The sequence below is a fragment of the Pleurodeles waltl genome, chromosome 1_2, assembly GCF_031143425.1.
Source record: "Pleurodeles waltl isolate 20211129_DDA chromosome 1_2, aPleWal1.hap1.20221129, whole genome shotgun sequence".
NCBI classification, from domain to species: domain Eukaryota; kingdom Metazoa; phylum Chordata; class Amphibia; order Caudata; family Salamandridae; genus Pleurodeles; species Pleurodeles waltl.
The window spans coordinates 1,229,288,996-1,229,314,345 of NC_090437.1; the positions used below are offsets into that span (position 1 = coordinate 1,229,288,996).

The 25,350-nt window shown below is 49.5% G+C and overlaps 1 long non-coding RNA gene across 1 annotated transcript in view; it reads left to right on the plus strand.

The window, feature by feature from the left end:
• The first annotated feature begins 1,265 nt into the window (after nt 1–1,265).
• The window catches only part of LOC138296143 (uncharacterized), a 71,336-nt gene continuing 47,251 nt past the window's right edge, over nt 1,266–25,350 (plus strand). Inside the window, exons 1-2 of the long non-coding RNA XR_011203772.1 lie at nt 1,266–1,286; nt 21,172–21,248. This is a non-coding gene — a long non-coding RNA (uncharacterized lncRNA). The remainder of the gene's footprint in view (nt 1,287–21,171; nt 21,249–25,350) is intronic.

A 25,350-nucleotide genomic window follows, 5' to 3' on the forward strand; every position in this document is an offset into this window, starting at 1 on the left:
CCAATCCCGACGCTGCTCAGAGAAGCATCAGGATTGGTAGGGAGCACCCAGCCAGAGCGCTCCCAGGCAGACTGGGAGCCTGTGCAGGCTCTCTCCAGCCCGGCAACACAGTGCCGGGTTGGAGAGAGCCCTGTGCGAATGTGTATTTGGCCGCCCCAAGACTGCCGGCCAAACATACATGCGTGCACTCCCCTCAGGGCTCGTCAACCCCAATGCCCCACCCCTTTTAATACAAAACAATTATAAACTTAGTTTATTATAGATTAAAAGGTTTGCAGCTGCTGCTGCTGGTGGGTGGGGGGGGGGGGGTGGGGGGGAGGGTGGGGGACGATCCTCTGTCCTAGCGGAGGAGCCGTGCCTGCCTCCATGGAGAGTGTTTTTCAGCAGCAAAGCTGGTGGCAGCTTCTCCTTTGGGAATTTCAGAGCACCTGCCAAGTTTTAGTAGATCTCACATTACCTCCCACTTCTAGCGCTCAGAGACTAATTTATTTTGAAACCAGTTACTTGGGAGAATCTTTGTGACTTTTCAATTTCTTTAGTGAAAAGGTTTCAAGAAGAGTCATGAAAGGATTAACAGAGACTTTTTCAACATAGGCAAACATTGCAATTCATTTGAAAGCACATTTGTACGGCACTTCAAACAAGTTCAATTCTTATGTCTTTGTTCCCAAATCAAATTTTGGTAATATTTTCATCATCCCTTATTGCTTGTACAATGGGTTCAATTGAACTACAAGTTGGGTCAAGGGTTAGCCGGTCTCGACCCCTCGGAAGATCAACTTTGTAGAATACATTTTTGCAGAATATTGTCCAATTATTCCTAACTATCCTGGATGGCGTTTATAGTTTATAGAAAAGGGTTAGGTAATTCGCAGATTTGCCCATTCTTAGCAGAGTTTGAGACAGAAAATTATGGCTTATTTTATCCACGTATGTTTTTCTGTGTCCGGGGAAATTAAACGTGTCAATGCTGTCAGTGCCTAATTCGAGCCGGTGGTCTCCGATGCGGGGCACCGGTGTTCTATCTTTAGCCGCACCCCATCCGAATCGGGTTGGCTGTGTTATGTGCGCATGCGCACCTGCGATTTTGACAATTTCGCCGTCTGGAACTGCTCCCCTCAACGGGCAGTTCTGTAGCGCATGCGCGCTTTGAATTTTATTGCAGATGACGCGCATGCGCGTTTTTAATTGTAACGGTCGGGCATTGCCAGGGGCACAACGGATTGCGGTCGGAGCAGCAGTACCGCGTTATAGACTCGTCGGAGCGGCGCTACCCCTTCTCTAAGGTCAGTACTCGTGCCGATTATATATTCTATATATATAATCTCGGCTTTCCTCTTTCACTGACTTTCTTTTGTGTCACTGCCCTTCTACTAGTTACCTGTTCCCGAGCTGCGTCGCGGCACCGCATTGGGCCGTTAGAAGCAGCTCGGGACGCTGCAGGCATTTTGTGAGCTCTAAATAAATGGCAGTTAGCGCGAATACTATTATTAAATGCGAGCCTCTGTTTAGGTGGGGCCAGGCGCGCAGGCATGAATGTTACTGTTATTAGGGTGACCACCTGTTGGTAATTTCCACGGACTGCCTGTAATTTGGCCTTGCCGCCCGTTGTCCGCGATGAAAGGGTTAAGGGACGGTATTTGTCCGTAATTTTAGCCTTTCACCAAAAGGACAACGGAGGCAGGGCCAAATTACAGGCAGATTAGTTTCCCCAACTGGACTGAAAGGCAGGGGGTCACCTGTGCTCTGAGGGAGGGAGGGGCAGATAGATAAGAAACTGCCTTCTTGCCAGGGGGTCTCCTTCCCTGAAGAAATGCAAACGTGGGCAACTGGTAAATCTGCGAACATAAAGGGGCTTGAAAACCTGCATTGACTTTAACCAAAGGAGTCACTTGAAGTTTTCTAATAGCAAATATATTTTTTTTCAGCGAGATACTGTAATGGTGTTCCAAGGTGAGCTGTGGAGTGTGTGGTTTTATTAGACTGTTATAAATAATGTTAGTACCAGGTATAAACTATATATTAATCAAATCTGTATTTGAAAAACACTTTTTTTTAAATTTAACTGGAATGTATTTGCACATTTTGTAGCAGCCTATATTATGATGTAATTGTATTTATATAACGTTTACTACCCCCGACGAGGCATCAGTTGCATGTTTAAAACAAGGACTTACACATTCACAGTTATTTCAGGGACCTCCTACCTCATAGTACTAGCAGGCATTGGCAAAGCCAATAGGTCTTGTCTACGCAAGAGTTATTGGCTTTGCCAATGTGTTTTGAGCAGAGTGGCTGCTGTTTAGCATGGCTATAAGTTAGTGGCATAGTGGCGTGAAGTTCATTTAGAGTACAGTGCAGTGGGGTACTGTGCAGTTGTTTAGAGTGCATTTGCGTAGAGTGCAGTGGCATGGGACAAAGTAGAGTGGCATACCATAGAGTGGCAGATTGCAGTAGTGTAGAGTGGTGCAGTGGCATAGAGTGCAGAGTAGACTTGCGTGGCAGAGAGTGCAGTGGCGTAGTGTTGAGTGGTGCAGTGCAGAGTTGATTATAGTGCTGTAGAGTGCAGTTGCGTAGAGTGGATTGATGTAGAGTGGCATAGAGTGCAGTAGCGTAGAATGCAGTAGTACAGAGTAAATTGCTGTACAGTGGCGGAGAGTGCAATGTTGCAGAGTAGAAGGTAGTGGTGTACAGTGTAGTTTAGAGTGCAGTGGCATGTGGTAGAGTAGCATAGAGTGGAGTAGAGTGGCATACAATAGAGTGGCAGAGAGTGCAGTAATGCAGAGTGGTGCAGTGTCATAGAGTGCAGAGTAGACTCATGTTGCAGAGTGCAGTGGCGTAGAGTGGTGCAGTGCAGAGTATAGTGCCTAGAGTGCAGTGGCATAGGGTGCAGTGATGCAGTGTAGTGGCATAGAGTGCAGTAGTAAAGAATAGTGTGGTGTAGATTGCAGTTTTGTAGTGTCAATGGAGTGATGTGGAGTGGCATAGAGTACAGTGGTGCAGAGTAAAGGGCAGCGGCATACAGTGCAGTTTAGAGTGCACTGGCGTAGAGTACAGTGGCATGGGGCAGAGCAGTGTCATAGAATACAGTGGAATAGAGTGTATTGGTGCAGAATGTATTAGTACAGAGTAGAGTGGTGTAGAGTATGGTGGCGAACAGTGCAGTGTTTCACAAGGATTCCAAAATTAAATGGCCATTTTTCAGAGGATTTATACGATCTTGTATTGTCTGACATCTGCCCCATTACTGTTTCTTTCATGGAAAGAAGAGTGACCTTCATTTGTATTACGGACATTTGAGATAAGTAGGTGAGGTACTGGTTAGTTGAGGTACATCATCATACTTAGTATAACTCACATATAGTATAACTCCCCTGTTAATATAGTTGATGTACAGTTAGCAGCTGAACTTAATTGTGTATGGGCAGTCAATTTCTTCTTTCAGTTAATTGGTTAGTCCAGTCTACTGGTATTTTGTACGAGCATCTATCCTATCTGCTCAGTTTATATTTTTTTCTGCAGGACATATTGTTACAGTGGTTCAAAAATGAGAATCAAATACAATATATGTATGTATTTTGCGTTTTGCTTATTGTCAAATGTCCTTCTCTTGAGGTTCACCCCCAAATGTTGGCCTTCCTTCTCTTTCTCAGACTTTTTCTTGTTGTCGGGCCTCTGAGCACCTTACCACTACTAACCAGTGCTGAAGTGCATGCGCTCTTGCCTTAAAATATGGTGATGTATGCTTAACACAGTTGGCATATTTCATTTACTTATGAGTCCCTAATAAATTGTACTTACCTATGCCCTGGATTTGTAAATTAAAGGCTACTAGTGCGCCCACAGTAATGATTGCGCATCCCAATTAAGTAGTACGTCAACATATCTTGCTTGTCATTCCAGAGTCTGTGTGTGCAGTTCTAAACTTCCATTTTGATCTGTCAAGTTAAATCTTTCCAGGTTCAAACCTTTATTTTTAAAACATATGTAACCCCTTTAGTGGGCCTGGGACAGATCAAAGGGCAGGGGCAAGTTGGACGTGTATTTTAAATTTTAACCTGTTGTGTTAATACAAAACCTATTACACTTGTCTTTCACCAACGCAAGGCCTAACTTTCACTTAAGCTAACATCAGGGTTACCTTGAAGCAGTCTGTCTAATTTCGAATTGAAAAAAACAAAATTTGGACTTTGGTGTCTATGGACTCGCAATTCAAAACCACAACTTATGGTCAAGTCTAACATTAATTTGTGTGGCTTAAAATGTCACATTAATAAATTTGCAGTTTTATTTTCTTAAATATTTACTGCCTACTGGCATGTCTACATGTTTGGGTGGGTGACGCATCATCTCTTGTGCATTCCCTCCAGACAGGCACACGCCAAGGAAGCTCAGGTGTGACTGGATCATAAATATCCTGATGGCCCACCCTTGGCAGGATGAAATGGTGCAGCTGGCACATCTAAATGGGCTGGCTATTTTTGTTCCCACACATGGATGCATAATCCCCCTTAGCGAGTCTGCAACTAGTCACTGCACTTCCGGTCCTATTTGCACTTTCTTCAAAGGCCTCTTTTTTAAGTCTCCCCCATTTCATAGGCACCACTGGGCATAATAATTGGACCTTTTTTTCCCTTTCACTTGCTGCTTTTCTGTCCTTTTCTCTTTTTCTCCCTCTTGTGTTTACCCCGCACTGCTGGTGTCCCAGCATCCCCACCTGCCCCATGCAAAGCGCTTCTCCCACCTCCTTATCGCTGGACCACCGCCTCCATACCTCTCTTCCTTAACGACGGCCGCCACGCTAGTGCGCCACAGGGAAGCCTGTTTGTGCATGGACGCCACCCAGCACCAGGGACCCTGGTTCTCAACCCTTCTGCTGGTTTAACGCAAGCACTCTACGTGCCCTCAACCCCATAAGATCATCAGCATGCCACCAAGCTGACCACATGTACAAACATGGATCATTTTCTTGCTGCGCCTGCTCCAGCATACTCCCAAGTACCACCCCATGATTCCTCACTGCTCCTTAACACATGTTCCTCGACTCAACAGCTCTGGACGTCACCATCTCGCTATGAGTTGGATCACCCCTGCAGCTACCACGGACATTGCCACGGCCATTACGCACAACTACAAAATCATACACAAGGACAGAGCCAACCTTCCTGGAGGTGTCATTGCCATAATCTACTAGAACAACCTCCGCCTTTCATCATCTAGTCGCATTCTGTCAACGCATGAGCATCTACATTTCCACATCCTGACCAACCGAAACACCTTCCTTCCTCATCTACAGGCCATCTACAGGCCACCTGCACCTCAACCCCAGTCTTTACAAGACATTGTCAACCTCATTGCCCCTCCAAGCACTCACTCCCTCCTGTTACATCCCACTCTGTGATCTCGATTTACAGCTTGATACCCTCAATGACCCCCAATACATCAAACATCCTGTACGACCCCACAATTCTCGGCGTCAAACAACTAGTCATCATCCCTACCCACAAACCCCTTCACATCCTCTACGCCATTCTCTCAGCAGGGGACAACCTCACCTTCATCCACACCTCCAAACACTGTTGGCTTGACCAAGTGCATCTACTTAACCTACTCAAACACTGCACGCCACCACATTCCCTAACCCCCTGGCAAACATTGGGGTATAGTCACGGAAGCACAGATCACCAAACGCTGTCAACCACTCCAATGAATCCGCAGGCAAACTAAAGCGCTGAGTCTGAATGTGCAGCCAATGTAGCCCCCCTAAGGAAATTGGCATGGAATCTACATAGCAAAACTCCCAAGTGGTTTACGCAAGACCTACATCAATCCAAGCGTGCCTGCAGACGATTGTAATGCAAATGGAGCCTCCGCAAATCCACCAAACCGCACCGCCTGCAAAAATACTGACGCAACGTACCACCAGAACATACGAGCCACCCAAAAACCTGCATTTCAAGCATGCCTCAACACCAGCACTCGCAATATCAAAGAGCTCTTCATCCTTGTCAAAGAGTTCACGAACCGCAGGGCAGAAACCTCATCCATCCCTCCCTCCCAAGACCTCCGCAACGATCTTCCCCACCTTCTTTCACTGTAAGATCTGGGACATCTACAAAGGCTTCAGCATACAGAGCCCGCCTTCATCGCTCAGCACCATGGACCTTGCTCCCCCACCAGATACGAACTGCTGAACCACCATTACTGTAGAGGACACCCAAAGAATAATGAACTCCATCCACTTGGGAGCACCCTCAGATCCATGCCCTCATCACATCCTCAAGCTTGTCATTCCCATCATTTCACCAGAGCTTTGCTGAACCATCAACCTATCGTTTAAGACTGCCACATTCCCCTCAGACTGTAAACACGCAGAAATCCACCCGCTACTCAAGAAACCCAAAGCCGACCCTAGGGAGCTGAAGAATTACTGACCCATGTCTCTGCTCACTTTCCCAGCCAAGGTAACGGAAAAAGCCATCAACTAGGAACTCGTAGAGTTCCTCGAGAGACACCGTATCCTAGAACTTTCCCATTTCCGATCTGGAAGCAATCCCAGCACCGAAACTGCACTTTTGGCCACCACCAACAACATACGCATCATACTGCACAGCGTAGGCACTGCCGCACTCAACCTTCTAGACCTCTCTACTGCATTTTAGACAGTCTCCCACTTCAGCCTCTGTGACAGGCTGCTCGACGCTGGCATCTGAGACAAAGCCCTGAGCTGGATCTGGTCCTTCCTCACCAGAAGAACACAGAGGGTCAGACTACCACCATTCACATCAGAACTTAGACACTTGCTGCAGAGTAGCCCAAGGATCCACACACTGCCAGAAGCTTTTTAACCTCTACATGGCTCGCTCGCTAAGATCATCAAACACGAGGTAAAGATAGTCTCCTACGACAATGACACCCAACTGATCCTCTCCATGTCGGACGACTCTGCTCAAGCCAAGATGCATTTTCCCAATGGTAGGAGAGCAGTCTGCCCTTGGATGGACGTCAGCTGCCTCAAGCTCAACTCAGACAAGAAATGCTTGTGATTGCCTACACCCCATTCTGCCTGGAACGACTCCTGGTGGCCCCCCCCACTCATGTTAATGCCCCGCCCACATTAACCAATTGCGTAACCTGGCCTTTACCCTTGGCTTCCCTATCAATAACACAGCAAATTAACGCTGTCTCCTCAACAAGCTTACACACCCTCTGTAGGAAAATGCCTCCTTTTTGCAGTCCACAACCCCCGCCTACCCCAAACACTTTTTTCCTGCTATTGATGCTGACTCTACTGAGTACTGAAGTGTGTTGAGATCCTGCTAACCAGGCCCCACCACCAGTGTTCTTTCAGTTAAAATGTACCATTATTTCCACAATTGGGACACCCCTCGCACACAGATAAGTCCCTGGTACCGACCTCCAGGACCAAGAGCCCCCTTCAGTGACACCATTTCCGACCTCGCAAGCACCTACGCCCTCGCCTCAATGGACTACATCCTCCTGGGAGATCTCAACTTCCACCTGGAGAACAACAACGACGCCAACACCGCATCACTGACCACCAATCTCTCCAACCTCGGACTCAGACAACTGGTCAACACACCCACCCACATCGCCGGTCACACCCTAGACCCACTCTTCACTGCAAGCAACCACATCTCATTCAGCCACACCTCCGAACTCCACTGGACCGACCACCACTGCGTCCACTTCACATTCACGAAAAACACCGAACACCACCGCACCCAACTACCGGCACACCGCCGCTGGGGAAAAGTCACCGAAGACCAACTAACCAGCACCCTCGCCAAGAACCCACCGTCCGACCCCACCGACCCGGACTCCGCCGCCATCAACCTCCAACAGTGGATCCTCAACTGCGCCAAAACCCTCGCACCACTCAAGAGGCCCACCGTCAACCAAGAAAAGAAAAAAGCAGCCTGGTTCACAGACGAACTGATCACCTCCAAACGCACCTGCCAGAAACTCAAGAAAAAATGGCTTCTCGAGCGCACACCCGACAGCCTCGCAACCCACAAGGAAGCCACCCGCAAGCACCACCAACTTATCCGACTCGCCAAACGCTCCCACTTCACAGAACGCCTAAACAACAACGCACACGACAGCAAGGAACTCTTCTGCATTGTGAAGGAGCTCTCCAACGCCAACGTCAGCGACGCACTGTCCACCTTTTTCTACCAGAAAATCGCTGCCATCCACGACAGCCTCAACACCACACCTCCGCCAGACCCCACCCCCGACAACTCCTCCCACGCCGACCGCCTCACCACCTGGACCCACGTACATGACGCCGAAACCCGAAAGACCATGAACTCCATCCACTCAGGATCCCCCTCAGACCCCTGCCCACACCACGTCTACAACAAAGCCAACTCCACCATCGCCCCCCAACTTCGTAAGATCATCAACCTATCCTTCGACACCGCAACCTTTCCGGACAGCTGGAAGCACGCCGATATCCAAGCCCTCCTCAAGAAACCCAAGGCCGACCTCAACGACCTCAAAAACTTCCGCCCGATCTCCCTTCTCCCCTTCCCAGCGAAGGTCATCGAGAAGATCGTCAACGCACAGCTCACCCACTACCTCGAAGACAACTCCACCCTAGACCCCTCCCAATCCGGATTCAGACGCAATCACAGCACCGAGACTGCACTCCTTGCCGCCACAGACGACATCAGACAGCAAATGGACAACGGCGAAACTTCAGCCCTCATCCTCCTAGACCTATCCGCCGCCTTCGATACGGTCTGCCACCGCACCCTACTAACTCATCTCCACGAAGCCGGAATTCAAAACAAAGCCCTCAACTGGATCTCCTCTTTTCTCTCTGGCAGAACCCAGAGAGTCCGACTCTCACCCTTCTGCTCCGAAGCCACCAACCTCATCTGCGGCGTCCCACAAGACTCCTCGCTAAGCCCAACGCTGTTCAACGTATACATGGCACCCCTCGCACAGCTGGCCCATCAGCATAACCTCAGCATCCTCTCCTACGCCGACGACACCCAGCTTATCCTCTCCCTTACTAAAGATCCACACACCGCCAAAGCCAACCTCCACGAGGGACTGAAATCCATCGCCGAATGGATGAGAAACAGCCGCCTGAAATTAAACTCCGATAAGACGGAAGTCCTCATCCTCGGACGCTCCCCCTCAGCCTGGGACGACTCCTGGTGGCCCACCGCACTGGGTTCCCCACCTACTCCTGCCAACCACGCACGCAACCTCAGCTTCATCCTCTACTCCGCTCTCACCATGTCCAAACAGGTCAACGCAGTCTCCTCCTCCTGCTTCAACATGCTCCGCAGAATCTACAAGTGGATCCCGACGGAAACCAGAAAAACGGTGACCCAGGCCCTTGTCAGTAGCAGACTTGACTACGGCAACACTCTACACAGGCATCCCAGCAAAAGACATCAAACGACTCCAACGCATCCAGAACGCATCCGCCCGTTTGATCCTCGACATACCCCGCCGATGCCACATCTCCCACCACCTGAAGGACCTCCACTGGCTCCCCGTGGACAAGAGGATCACCTTTAAACTCCTCACCCACGCGCACAAAGCACTACACGACGCCGGACCCGCCTACCTGAACAACAGACTCAACTTCTACGTCCCCTCCCGCCAACTCCGCTCTGCCAACCTCTCCCTCGCCATCGCTCCCCGAATTCAACGCAAGACCTCTGGCGGCAGATCCTTCTCCTACCTCGCCGCCAAGACCTGGAACTCACTCTCGACCTCCCTGCGCCAGACCCAGGACCTCATCACCTTCAGGAGACTCCTCAAGATATGGCTCTTCGACCGATAGCAGCTGCCCCCCCCCCCCTAGCGCCTTGAAACCCTAACGGGTACATAGCGCGCTTTATAAATTTAATGATTGATTAATGATTGATTGGCAAAAGGTACCAGTGGTACCAAGGGCCCTGTGACCAGGGAAGGTCCCTAAGGGCTGCAGCATGTGTTGTGCCAACCTAAGGGATCCCTCACCTAACACAGGCACACTGCCATTGCAGTTGGTGTGTGTTGGTGGGGATAAAAAGGCAAAGTCGACATGGCATCCCCTTCAGGAATTGCATGCACACCAAATACTGCCTTGGCATACGTAAGTCACCCCTCTAGCAGGCCTTAATGCACCCTGCCTTAGGCCTTTATTCCACAGGTGAGGGCATAGCTGCATGAGCAATATGCCCCTACAGTGTCAAAGTCCATTCTTAGACATTGTAAATATAGTGTGTCCATATTAAGAACATGGTCTGTGGGTTTGTCAAAACGAACTCCACAGCTCCATAACAGCTACACTGAGCACTGTGAAGTTTGATATCAAACTTCTCCAAATAAGAAACCCACACTGATGCCAGTGCTGGATATATTACAAAATGCACTCAGAGGGCATCTTAGAAATGCCCCCTGTATTTTACCCAATCCTTCAATGCAAGACTGACTGGTCTGTGCCAGCCTGCCACAGAGGGACTAGTTTCTGACCTCCTGGCGTGAGAGTCTGTGTGCTCTCTGAGGCCAGAATCCAAGCCTGCACTGGGTGGAGGTGCTTCACACCTCCCCCTGCAGGAACTGTAACACCTAGCAGTGAGCCACAAAGGCTCAGGCTTCGTGTTACACTGCCACACTGGCTAGTGGAGATGCCCGCCCCCTGGACACAGCCCCAACTTTGGGCGGAAAGTCCGGCGGAGATAATGAGAAAAACAAGGATGTGTCACCCCCTCAGCCAGTTCCACCCCTAAGTTGACCAGAGCTGTAGTGACCCCCTCCCCCTCCTTGGAAAATCCTCCATCTTGTTTTGGAGGATTTACCCAATAAGGATAGGGATGTGCCCCCCTCCCCAAAGAGAGGCACAAGGAGGGTGTAGCCATCCTCAAGGTCAGTAGCCATTGGCTACTGCCCTCCAGCCCTAACACCCTCCTACACTCAGTATTTATGGGCGACCTTGAACCCAGGATTTCAGATTTCCTGAAAACCTAAAGGACTGCTGACCTCAAAACACCCGTGGAGAAGATGGAGACAACAACTGACTTGGCCCCAGCCCTACCTGCCTGTCTCCAGACTCAAAGAACCTGCAACAGCGACGCATCCTGCGGGACCAGCGACCTCTGCCGACTCGGGGGACTGCCCTTCAACCCAAAGGACCAAAAAACTCTAGTGGATATGGGCTCTGTCAAACAACAAGGAAGAAACCATCTTTAAAGGGACACCCACCTCACTCCTGAAGCGTGAGTCCCCACCACTCTGCACCAACGCCCCAGCTTGTGTCCAGAGAAACCAACACTGCAGCGTGGACCCCCAGGTGACTCCAACGACGTGGCCACCCTGAGACAATCTCCCTGCATCCCCACGGTGAAGCCTGCAGAGAGAATCCAGAGGCTCCCCCTCACCGCAACTTCCTGGTAACAGAGACCCCAACGCCTGGAAGAAGCACTGCCCCTGCAGCCCCCAGGCCCAAGAGGAACCAACTACCGGTCCCGAAGTGACCAGCAGGCGTCCCTCATCCTAGCCCAGTCGGTGGCTGGCCCAAGAAGAACCCCATGCCCTGCCTGCATCACCAGAGTGACCCCTGGGTCCCTCCATTGAATTCTATTCAAAACCTGACACCTACTTTGCACACTGCACCTGGCTGGCCCTGTGCGCCTGTTTGGGACACCCCCCAACCCAGTGCTCTACAAAACTCCCCGGGTCTGCTCCCAGAGGACGCAGGTAGTTACCTGCTAGCAGAGTGGAACCGGAGCACCCCTTTTCTCCATAAGCGCCTATTCTACTTTGACCTCTGCACTTGACCGGCCCTGTGTTGCTGGTGCTGGGTGTTTGTGGTTAACTTGAACCCCCAACAGTCGGCTGTCTATGCCCTGGAGACTGAACTTGTAAGTGCTTTACTTACCTGCTAAATTAACTTCTACTTACCTCCTACAGGAACTGTTGAATTTTGCAGTGTCCTCTTTTAAAATAGGTTATTTGCATATTTGCCAGAACTGTGTGCCAGAACTGTGTACCTTACTGTTTTCATTCCAAGTTCTATATTTGCTTATGCCAAGTACCTTACAATTTATGTACTTACTTGAATTCAGAATCTTGTGGTTCTAAAGTAAATTAAGAGAAGAATATTTTTATATATAAAAAACCTATTGGTCTGGGGTTAAGTCATTGAGTGTGTGTTCATATTTACTGCCCGTGTGTGTACAACAAATGTTCCATTTAATACTTGTCTTTTAATTAAACATCACACGCAAGATAGAACATAGTGTGGCAAAATAATAGTCTTTCTGTTTGTGTGGGCTCTTTGTCTCTTACCCACTATTATTCCTCAGTCTAGTGTGGTGACATACAGCCTGCTAGTCAATATGAGTCTTTATAGTCACAACATAATCTGGCTGAGGTCTATGCGTTTTTGTGCCCTCTGTTATAAAGTTTCAGTTTTAGACACCCACCGGCTCTGCACCAGAAAGTTCAAGCTTGTACACACCATGGAAGATCCACAGGCAGCTATCAAAATGTTCTGCGCTTGTGTGACTAATGCCGCAACATTTGGTGCTGGCAAGGAAGAGCAGGCTATTTGGGATCAGCTCTGGATGTGGATCTTCGCAGACTTGACGGTAAAGTGCCTTTGGCTTGGTATTTTTTTATTTTTTCAGTGCCAAGGTTTGTGCTGACTAACAGAAATGGGAGGGAGTCATTGGGAGGAATGGAGATGGCAAAAGCAACAGCAGTGGTCATCTACGTTTAGAAACCTGCGAAGCTCATGACCTGTTGCTATGTTCATTCAGTGTCTGATGGAGAGCTAATCTTCCTTGCTCCAGTGGGTATTTCCATCTCTCTTCTGCACAAGCGCAGAGTAGGTTGTCCTACCTCCAGAGATAGGTTGTGGTTCTTTTTCTTTTTCATTTCTTTGTGCACAAAAAAAACTAAAAGGTCCTTTTTTTTTGGGTGGTCAGTCAACAGCTACCTCCACAAAGACAATTTCTAAATGCACACCCTGGCTGAGGTGTTGTCAGTGCTCAAACAGGATACTTTATAGTAGTGCTGGACCTTCCTGAATTTTTCACACATGTTAACTGTGTTTCAAAGTGAGCAAGTAGCTTTTTAAGGTTACTTTGATCATCTTTCGTGTCTTCACAAAACTGATGATGGTGGTGTCAGCTCATTGGCGTGGGACTATCGTCATCTTTGAGCACAAACAAAGGTTATCTTTCAGTGTTTCCAGCCTGTTTGCGGGTGCCTGACCGATCTTCCATGTTAGTCACCAGCTGTCGATAGTATTTCAAGCAGCTTGTTTCACTAGCAGCCTAAAAATGTTTTTTTAGAGCACACTGAAATCTTACATTTGTTTTTTGAGATTTTCTCGTGAACGCCATTTGAGCATAATCACTATGGCCCTCATTACAACATTGGCGGTAACACCAAAGGTCAGTGATAAACTTGCGATAACACACCGCCGCGCTCAAAATACACTCTCTTACAAAACACAACCACATTGGACAATTCCAAATACACGCACCTTATACACATACACACACCACTCCCACATCACCCACAAACCCTTACTACCTAAAATATTGACGAAGGCCAGAGAGACAGCACAGCAAAGATGACACCATACAGAGGCACAAAACACCATCACACACACATCCACGCACAAAACACCACACACCCCTAAACATCACCTCAGACATCACCCACACCACCCCATGTTCACCGCAAAGACACCCCAGTTTTTCTGAGGAGGAGCTCAGGGTCATGGTGGATGAAATCATCTGGGTAGAGCCACAGCTATTCGGATCACAAGTGCAGCACACCACCATAGCTAGGAAGATGGAGCTATGGTACTGAATCGTGGACAGGGTCAGCGCAGTGGGACAGCACCCAAGAACACGGGATAACATCAGTAAGAGGTGGAACGGCCCATGGGGGAAGGTGTGTTCCGTGGTCTCAAGACACCACATCGCGGTTCAGAGGACTGGCGGCGGACCCCCACCTCCTCCCCCACAACTAACATGGGAGGAGCAGGTCTTGGCTATACTTCATCCTGAGGGCCTCACAGGAGTAGCTGGAGGAATTGGTAAGTCAAAGCTTTCACTTCCCCACCCTACTTGCATGCAATCACATACCCTCACCCTCACCCCCCATCACTCCAACTCCTCACAGATGTCCCACTATCACAAACCACACATCCCAACACCAGGCCCTTCATGCAACCACAAAGCATGGGTACCCATCATAAATGCATGTCCACTGCATATACCCACACAGACCCCTAAACCTCAAGCGCACAAGCTCCTACACAGGAATGCAACCACTGGGGTACAGGGTCACCCACCCATTGCACACCATGGAACACACAGATAAACTATGCCTTTAAACCCCCTGCAGGACCCCTAACCAACGTCACCGGACAGGATGTTCCAGACATGTCCACTCCACCCACAGAAGAGGCCCACATTGATGACAGCAGCTCTGTCCAACTGGATCTAGATGACCAGCCCGGCCCATCTGGGACCTCAGGACAGTCGGTTCCCCTCACACTGGCAGAAGCCACAACAGAGCCTCCCCCCTCTGGAAACACCAGCACCCACCGGGCCCATACCTCTGTCCCCATGACACGTCAAGCCGCAGTGTGTCCACCACTTCAGGGAACTCAGGCTAACCCACCACCCCAAGAACAGCAGGGACTTGGGGGCATTGGCAGTGGGCACACGGTTCAGGGGACAGAGGCCCAGGAACACAGGGGAATTGGGAGGGCCGCTGGGCAACAGGGGGAGGACAGGCCTAGGGAACCCACTCTCCATGAGGCCCTCCAACGTCATGGGAACCTACCACTATTCCCAGGAGACGATGGCAACAGTACTGTCCAAGTTTCAGGTGATCCAGCGGCTGCAGGAGGAACAGTATTTGGGGTTCAGGGAGGAACTCGGATCCATCAATACCACCCTGGGCACCATTGTAGGGGGTGCTGAAGGAACTCGTGAACACCAGGAGGGACACTGTGGCACAACAAGGGGCCCCTGACACTAGCCTGGACGATGAACTGCCCACCGCCGGCGCTAGTAGACAGGAGGCACCGCCACAGGACCTCGACACCAGCACCCCACCCCCTGCAGATGGAGAACCACCCCGCAAGCGGTCCCTGAGATCTAGGACAAAGACAGAGCATGATGCCAAGACCCCCGTCAAGAAATAAGACCACCCTGATTGTCATCCTTCTGTCCCACTTTGTCACCCTGTTCAACCACCAACTGCCCCAGCTCCACTTCCTATGTCCCTTTGGACAATGCACCTGTGAAACAAATTGACTGGACTCTGCCATGGACATTCCTCCACCATCACCCCTGACCATTTTACAACCTCCTCCACTATTTAGCACTTAAATAAACACACTTAAATCACAAAACAATCTGGAGTCAGTCTGTGCTTTCACAAATGTGTATTTGCAATAACTGAGGAAAATAGCAATATCCATTGTATTGTCAGCATACCTATGTCACACAGCTCTAGTCCATGAGGAAACATAGCAGAGGTCACACAGTGGGACCCACATCTGTGAAATCGAAAGGGAAAGTGACAAATCAGGGTCCATACACTGGGTGAAAGTGACAGACAGATGAGAGGTAGAACAAGTGTATCAGATGTAGCAGGCAGTGATGTCGTCTTACCTGTGTCTCACTGGAAGTATTGATGAATCACCTTGTTTCTGTTGTCGATTTCCTGTTCTGCTTCCTCGTCTTCACTATCCACAGGCTCCACAGCTGCCACAAGACCTCCTTCAGGACCATCCTCCTGCAGAAAAGGCAGCTGTCTTCGCAAAGCCAAGTTGTGCAGAATACAGCAGGCCACGATGATCTGGCACACCTTCTTTGGTGCGTAGAATAGGGAAACACCCGTCATGTAGGCACCTAAACCTGGCCTTCAGGAGGCCGAAGGTCTTTCTCTATAACCCTCCTAGTTCGCCCATGTGCCTCATTGTAGCGTTCCTCTGCCCTTGTCCTAGGATTCCTCACTGGGGTCAGTAGCCATGACAGGTTGGGGTAGCCAGAGTCATCTGCAAATGTTGTTACAACTGTTAGACACACACTTACCCTTAGGGGCAACCCCATTCCCAGACACCTAGTCACACTATATAGGGTCCATGTCCTCACCTAATAGCCACACACAGTGCCTCTGGAGTTGCCCCATCACATAAGGGATGCTGCTATTCCTCAGAATGTAAGCGTCATTCACTGATCCAGGAAACTTGGCATTCACATGGGAGATGTACTGGTCGGCCAAACACACCATCTGCACATTCATTGAATGGTAGCTCTTCCGGTTTCTGTACACCTGTTCACTCCTGCGGGGGGGGCCAAGGCCACATGTGTCCCATCAATGGCACCTATGATGTTGGGGATATGTCCCAGGGCATAGAAGTCACCTTTCACTGTAGGCAAATCCTCCATCTGAGGGAGCACGATGTAGCTGTGCATGTGTTTCAGCAGGGCAGACAACACTCTGGACAACACGTTGGAGAACATAGGCTGGGACATCCCAGAGGCTATGGCCACTGTCGTCTGAAAAGACCCACTTGCCAGGAAATGGAGTACTAACAGCACCTGCACTATAGGGGGGGATACCTGTGGGATGGCGGATAGCTGACATCAGGTCTGGCTCCAACTGGGCACACAGTTCATGGATTGTGGCACGGTCCAGTCTGTAGGTGACAATTACATGTCGCTCTTCCATTGTCAACAGGTCCACCAGCGGTCTGTACACCGGAGGATGCCGCCATCTCCTCACCTGCCCCAGCGGACGTACTCTGTGGAGGAAAACAGCGAGCAGAGGGTCAGCCAACACTGATGTACGAAAACACAACTTTATTGCACATATTTTTCAGTCCGATATGTGCCTGTCTTAGTGTGTATGCAAGGCCTAGGTATGTGTGACGCATTTAAACATAATGCCATGTGGCCCCCTGAAATGGCGGCTGCCTGACCTGTAAGGTGGGACAATGGGATATGAGGTAACTGCTCTGGCGTTGTACACCGTCACAGTAGGCGGTCGAAGACCGCAGCGCAATCCTGCATTGGTTAACATTGGGCCCTATGGGTCCCAGGAGCCAATGACGATGTACACTGGCGGTGACGGTACGCACCGCAGCGGACATGACCGCCATTTTCTATCTGTTCACTCACTTGATACCTGATGTTCAACAGGAGATGACCTACACTGCAAGTGCTGCTGTGACCTCAGTCTGGAAGAGACAATAGCTCATGTGTCTGGGGAAAGGGCCCCTGCCTTCACCACGGAGGAGTTTGAGAAACTAGTGGATGGGGTCCTCCCCCCATACACGCTGCTCTACGTTCCTCCAGACAAACAGGTAAGTACACTTTGAGCATGCTGTATGGGCAATGCCTGTGTGGATGGAAGATGGAAGGGGAGAATTAGGCGTGCATGAAACGACAGTGAGTGTATCTGTGTCATGGCAAGGGTAGGAATGCGGGCCAATGACTGTGACGGTGCGGACGGTTATATCTTCTCCTTTTCCCCTGTCCTATGCCTGTAGGTCAGCGCCCACCAGAAGAAGGATATTTGGCGTGTCATCGCCAAGGAAGTCAGGACCCTGGGTGTCCACCACAGACGTAGCACCCACTGCCGGAAAAGATGGGAGGACATTCGCCGCTTGAGCAAGAAGACAGCGGAGGCCCAGCTGGGGATGGCCTCCCAACGTGACACCCCTGATTTCCAGATCCTGGTGGTGGCGTACCCGGAGTTGGATGGGCGCTTGAGAGCATCACAGCAGCCACCAGGGGGTGAGTACGCTCTCATTCAGCTGATTCAGCGCACATTGGAGGTGTCTGGTTGGGGGAGGTGGGCTGTGGGTACCCCTTGGCCAGGACGAGTTTTGTAGGCATGTTCCCTCCGTAAGGCAGGCTATGTGGCACCCCACCAGTGTTAAGAGCCATCTACACCTAGTCAGGCTCCTGTGACTCATGTGTGCAGCAGTCGGGCATAGGCCTTGTACCCCATGTCCCTGTGATTAATTAGGGAACTCTAAGTGCATGGCGTAGTGCAGAGGGCTGCTGTGTCTGTAGTGTCCGCCAACTGTAGCGGTATTGCATGCACTGAACATGTCTTTCTTCTGTCTTCCCCACCTTTTTGTGGTCTACCTGTTCTTGTGTGCATTAGCATCATCAGGCAGAGGAGCAGTGGCACCGGAGCAGGAGGGAGCTGCATCCCACATGGCCCTGGAGGGCGAAACAGCGGACGGCGGGCGAGGGGAGTTCCACAGCGGGGACAGGAGCTGAGACCAGCGACACGGACTCCTCCTCTGATGGGAGCTCCCTTGCGGTGGCGGGCCCCTCTGTGCCCCCTGCATCTACAGGTACAGCCGCCGCCAGCCCCCCCCACACCAGCACCGCCCTCACAGCAGCACCTCAGCCCCTGCCCCTGTCAGCCCTGCTGCCCTCACCCTCACCCACCCAACACCCATCCACCTCAACAGCCTCCAGCCCATGCACCTTCACCCAAATTCAGCAGATGTACACCTCCTACAACCACTACCTCTTCCTCCACTCCCAAACCCCCTACATCTACCCTTCCCAGTATGTCTAAAACTTTTCCTGTCAAACCTTGACCTCTTCCCCCTCACCTCCCCCACCCCTTCCGTCCCCTATGGCACGGCTTTCCAGGTCACAACCCAGCACCTCAGCCACCACATCAACGGGAAAAGTGGTGCCAGCAGTAACCGGCTTCTGGAGTGCACCAAGCAGCAGGGCAGCCAGTGTGCCAAGGAGCCAGACCACAGACAGTCCCCCACCTCAGAAACATAAGAAGTTGGCCACAACCCGGAGGGAGAAGGGCAAAACACCTGCCACCAAGGGCTCTCCCAGGACTACAGTTGGGAGTGTGAAGACAGCTGCGCCACCATCCAAGGTGGGGAAGGGGCACAGTAAGAAAGGGAAGTCGCCGCCAACCTGCACGGCGGACATGACCGCTTCCCAGGACACCGCCGCCACCAGCACTGCTTCCCAGGACACCGCCACCACCAGCACCGCTTCCCAGAACACCGGCGCTAACATCACCGCGTCCCAGGACACCGCCGCCACCAGCACGCTCACTGAGCCACCCACCAGCACTGCAGGCCAATGAGCGCCGCTAGCACCGCCGCTACTGAGGCTGCCACAATCACTGCCAGTGGACACGCCACATATGCCAGTGGCACCACTGCAGATATGGCTGCCATCCTCCGTGGTCAGTCGTACGGAGCTGGTGGTCAGTTTCAGGGGCCTGGACAGCTTCCATGGCCCACCGTGAGTGGAGATTCACATCCACTACCTCTGTCCTTGGCAGGATGAAGCACTCTGGGGACCAAGCCCCCTCCAGAACCAGTGGAGATTCACATCCACTACCTCAGTCCTTGGCAGGATGAAGCACGCTGGGCACAAAGCACCCTCCAGAACCAGTGGAGAAAAGCATCCACTACCTCAGTCCTTGGCAGGATGAAGCACTCTGGGCACAAACCCCCCTCCAGAACCAGTGGAGACTGTTATTCACTTGTGAGACTGTGGCTTTGCACTCCCCAGGATGCAGCAGTGGGCAAACCACCCACTGAAAAGACTTGAGACTGTGGCGTTGCACTCCCCAGGATACATCAATGGGCATGGAGCCCCCTCATGGATCTGGCGTTGTGCACTCATCCGGCTGAGGTGCCCCCCCTTCCCTCCCCCCTGAGGTGCCTATTGTATTTCGATCTGATGACCCTGCAGTGTTCGCTCCGTTTTGATTGGATATCTTGTGTGGGCCTCGCCCATGCATTTTGGGCCCAGTGGTCCACGGACTATGTATGTGCAGCACATGGACTTTAATTCTTGGTGTATATATTTGTTAATGGTGTGTATATATATTTATGAGTACTGGATTTTTATTGATCAGAATCGTTACAATCATTTCCATTGTCCTTGCATTCTTCCGGGGGCCTTGGGGGGTGTAACTGTAATGTATCAACATGTATTTGTGTGTGTGTGTGTGTGTGCTGTAGTGGGTGAGGGTGGGGGTGTTGCATGTGTGTCACTCTTTTCCCTCCCCCCTCCCCTGTGTCGTAGGTGCAATACTCACTGTGGTCTTCGCCGCTGGCGTTCGTGCTCCTGGTAGAGGAGCAGGAAGACAATGGCTGGTAGAATATGGAGTTCCGGCTCCATGGCATCCTGGTTCCTCGTATGGTATATAGAGGTGAGCATTTTTCCTTCCAAGTTCTTTTTCCGCCGTGTTTTTGTTCGCGTTGAATCCGCCCCTGAAAAGGTGGCGGATTGGCCTCTCATGATACTGTGGGCGATACATTGTCTTCCGCCTGTCTGTTGGTGGTGACCACCATGCTGTTTGTTTGTACCACTGTGGCAGTCAGAGTGTTAAAGTGGCTGTCTATGTTGGCGGTTTCCGCCACGGTTGTGATTACATTTTTTTTACTGCCGGCCTGTTGGCTGTTTTACCACCGCTTTAACACCGACCGCCAGGGTTGTAATGAGGACTTATAGGTTTGTTGACGATACAATATTCTTTTTTTCCCGTAATTACTTCTTACATAAGGGTTAACGAGCATCCAACCCTCTCTGTAGCCACACATTTAACTACCATCTATTGAGGCAAGCTGGTTCTCTTTTTCCAAAAGTGTTCACTCTTTCACGTTGGTCTAAATATTGTCCTGACGACTTTTTCTCTACCTCCTCATTCTTACATATATTTGACCCACAGCAGTCATTCATTGTACTAAACAACGCTAAATGGATGATCAGCTTTTTATTTGCTTAATTGCTGTGAAAATTAGGCAAGCTGATGAGAGAAGAGGACCATCTCCAACTATCTTTTTCTTCCTATTAAAAGGTGCAATGCCTTGGCGAAGAAGCAGACTTCTGATGGCTTATGTGCTCCTCCCACCAGAGCGGAGGCAGCTACTGTGGAGAGATATTCTTATGGTATCCATTCTCAAAAAACGAATGTGTGGGTGCAAATTGTCAATCAGAGGAACACATTATTTACCTTTGTTAACGTATATTCATCCATGTGATTTTATTTTTTTACTATTACGATGTTTAGATTTTCTTCAGTTTATATTTATTTTGTTATTGTAAAGAACAATGGATGTTACAAAGTACAACCAGATTCTGAATTTTATATACGCAGTAATGTGTACCCTGATGATTTCAGTAAAATAATGAAGCATGGATTACGGAGACTTTCCAAAAAAATCACCATTGATGGTAAGTTATTTTTCAAATTACTTTGGAATTTAGAAAATTGTTATACATTCATACAATTTACTGTACTTGTTTGAATGAAGCTTCATGAATTGGTGATCCTTTCAATTATATTGATCTACCTACTTATGTGTTAACAAATATTGTTTAGTCTGATTCATTTCATGATATTTTAATTTTTTTAAATGATTGTTAGCGTGTGTGTGTGTGTGTGTATATATATATATATATATATATATATATATATATTACGTGCTTTTAATGTATCTCTCGTGCAACATCTGCAGTAAATAGAAATCGCCCTTTAAACGTTCTCATGTTTTTTTGGCAAATTAGGTGAAAAGGTGTTCTTTGTAGGAAAGGGGAAGAAGGCACAAGTTATCGTTGGTGAAGAATTGGCAAAACACATTTTTAATAAGTTACATTCTTCACTAATTGAAGGTCACTCTGGAACTAACAAAACTAAAAAGAGTATTGGCAGCCATTTCTAGTGGCCAAACATGACTGATATTGAACAGTGGGTGAGTTATGTGTTGCTAATCTTTCAAAATAACTTCTAGGTAAAACATTTCTTTTCTTTTATGTTTTTATTGAGACATACTTGTAAAGCTATTGTTAGGCAAGTTTTTCATTCCTAATAAAGGTATTTTTGCACACATCAGTCATTTGAGCAATCAGACGCTTTTAAAGGGCGGCTTATCACCCATGGAGGCTCAAATAGCTGTTACGGACGTGCTGCACACTCTGCGATCCATGTCTTTAGATCCTTTGTGAGCTGGTTCAGTGAGTCTGCATGTCTGAGCTTGAGTGGAAGCGTGTTTGACTGGGCTACAAGGTAAGAAAAGCATCTGCCTTCAGATGTGCTCTTCCTGATTCTGTGGATGGCAGCAAGGGTGGGTTTGGAGGATAAGATCTGCCTGGTGTTCTTTTCCTAACCGGTACCCACAATTGGCACGGCCCTTACAATGGACAGATATGTCCATTGTAAATGGTACACCTGGTACCAAGGGCCTGTTGCCAAGGAAGGTCTCTAAGGGCTGCAGCATGCCGTATGACACCCTGGATACCCCTCACTCAGCACAGACACACTGCTTGCCAGCTTGTGTGTGCTGGTTTGGAGAAAATGACTAAGTCGACATGGCACTCCCCTCAGGGTGCCATGCCAACCTCACACTGCCTATGGCATAGATAAGTCACCCCTCTAGCAGGCCTTACAGCCCTAAGGCAGGGTGTACTATGCCACAGGTGAGGGAATAGCTGCATGAGCACTATGCCCCTACGGTGTCTTAGCAAAACCTTGGACATTGTAATTGCAGGTTAGCCATAAGAGTATAAGGTCGGGGGGTTTAACAAGCACGAACTCCACAGTTCCATAATGGCTAAACTGAAATATGAGAAGTTTGGTATCCAACTTCTCAGCACAATAAATGCACACTGATGCCAGTGTGGTATTTTTTTTAAAATACACCCAGAGGGCATCTTAGAGAGGGACCCGGAATACCAGTCTGACTCCTAGTGCTAGGTTGACCAGTTTCTGCCAGTCTGACAAAACCAGACGAGTTTCTGGCAACATGGGGAGAGTACCTTTGTCAATCTGTGGCCAGGAACAAAGACTGTACTGGGTGGATATGCTTCTCACCTCCCCCTGCAGGAACTGTAACACCTGGCGGGGAGCCTCAAAGGCTCATGCCTTTTGTTACAACACCCCAGGGCATCCCAGCTAGTGGAGATGGACTCCCCCCCACTTTAGGCAGCAAGGCTGGAGGAGATGATGAGGGAAACAAGGAGGAGCCACCCACCAGTCAGGACAGCCCCTAAGGTGCCCTGAGGTGACTCTTAACTTTTATAATTCCTCCATCTTGAGATTGGAAGATGCCCCCAAAAGCAATATGGATGTGCCCCCATCACCTCAGGGTGGAGGCACCAAGAGGGTGTAGCCACCCGCAAGGGCAGTAGCCATAGGCTACTGCCCCAAGACCTAAACACACCCCTAAATTGAGTATTTAGGGGCGACCCTGAACCCAGGAAATCAGATTCTTGCAACCTGCACAAATAAGTTCTGCTGACCTGAAAGCCCCGCAGAGATGACGGAAACACCAACTGATTTGGCTCCAGCCCTACCGGCCTGTCCCCAGACTCAAACTGCACAGCAACGCATCTGTCGGGGAACAGCGACCTCTGAGGACACTGCAACATTTTTGCAAGTTTTGAAAGAACTCTCCCTTCCCGCCGGAAGCGTGAGACTTCTCACTCTGCATCCAATGCCCCCACCTCGAGCTCCAGAAAACAAATACCGCAGAGGGGACTCCCAGGCGACTGCGATAACGTGAGTAACCTGAGTTGAATCTTGTGGTTCTAAAATAAATTAAAATATATTTCTGATGGATACAACTACCTGTGGATTCCTCACCTTGTGAATTGGATCCTTGTGCCAGCATCCGACGGAAAGTCTTCTTCCTAGCTGTCTACGTCGACGAGGACGTCATAATGGCATGGCTCCACGTGACTCTGTCTGACGTCAACGTGCCAATAATAGGTCCTTGTCGGCGTACTGACATCAGTTTTCCTTTTTTCCGTGCCTTCGACGCCAATGGTTTTTCTTCCTGGCTCGCTGTTAACTGTAACGATTTTTGGTGGTTACAATGTCGCCTCCGAAGAAGTCCGGTTTCAAGCTGTGTAGAGAATGCGGGGTCGGATGTCAGTGACCAACACCCACTCAGACTGTATTTGGTGCCTTGATGTGGAGCATGATGTGGAAGGTTGCTCTTTGTGTCAGAGCATGAATCCAAAAGCTCTGAAGGAGCGCGAGGCGAAGCTCTTCTTAGCCAAAGCAAAGAAGAAGGGCCATAAAAAGGATTCCTTCCATGTTTCTCCCAAAAAGCATAAGAAGCAGCGTCATCATGACTCTCAGCGCCGTTCGGAGCGGAGCCGATCGAGGTCGAGGTCTCGATCTTCACGATGCCAGAAGACATGGGAGATGAGTCCTACTGTCACGCCTCAGCAGGAGAGTCCGGAGTTGTCACTGGTCCCTTCAGTTTTTGAGGTCGCTCAAAGTAGCCCTCACTTTTCGCCGGCGCCGAGGGATCCTGATGTTCTGCAGGCAAACTATTGGACTTGGGTTAAGTCTTTTGAGTGTGTGTGTTCCTCATTTATTGCCTGTGTGTGTACAACAAATGTTTAACACTACCCTCTGACAAGCCTACTGCTCAACTACACCACCAAAAAATAGAGCATTCAAATTATCTAATTTTCCCACTATCAACCTCTAAGGGGAACCTTTAGACTCAGTGTGCACTATATCTCACTTTGAGATAGTATATTCAGAGCCAACTTCCTACATACATCAAAATAGAACCTCATGTATTGTAAATGTGAGGGTGTCACACATATTATTTCCAGAATAGTAGTGAGCTGCTCCCGTGTTACAATAATGGAAAGACCTCCCTATCCCTGAAAATGAGATGTTAAAACTTTTAGAATGTAGACCAGTGTGCCAGTGACCTGGCCAAAGAGCAAAAGGCAGAATGGGAAGGGGAACAGGGTCATAGAGAAGCAATCACCAGGAGAAAGTAGAGAAGAAAATGAACCTGCAAGGATAAAATAAGGATAAAGGAAGAGTAGGACGGTAGAAGAAAATGGGATAAGGTGAAACCAAGTAAGTCTTGGTTGCCTTGGAACTGAGCAGCCCTATATTTAACAACTTAGGCCAAGGTCATAATGCATTCAATGGCAAGATTTTTTTGGCACCACGTGCCATACTCACAAATTCATCTCAACTCCCAGCCCGTCCTCCTTGTGTAACATTGCAACCAATTAACGAACATCACAAAAAAGTCATACTCACACTTGTACTTAGCTGTCCGTCCCTTGCCCCCTCCCAACTTGTTGCCAAGTTTTGATGCAGCTTTAACTGAAGTTCACTGGCTTCCTGGTAAGCTGGTCCCCAGTGCCAGTCTTTCCCCAAAACAAGACACCTGATCCCTTGATCCCAAGTGATAAGGCTCTGTAGCACCCTTCTAAATCCCAAAGTAAGTGTTACCTAGAGTGCCTCGGTACTGCAGAGGGTCGCTAAGAGCTGTAGCAGAACTTGTTCTTCTCTAAGGGA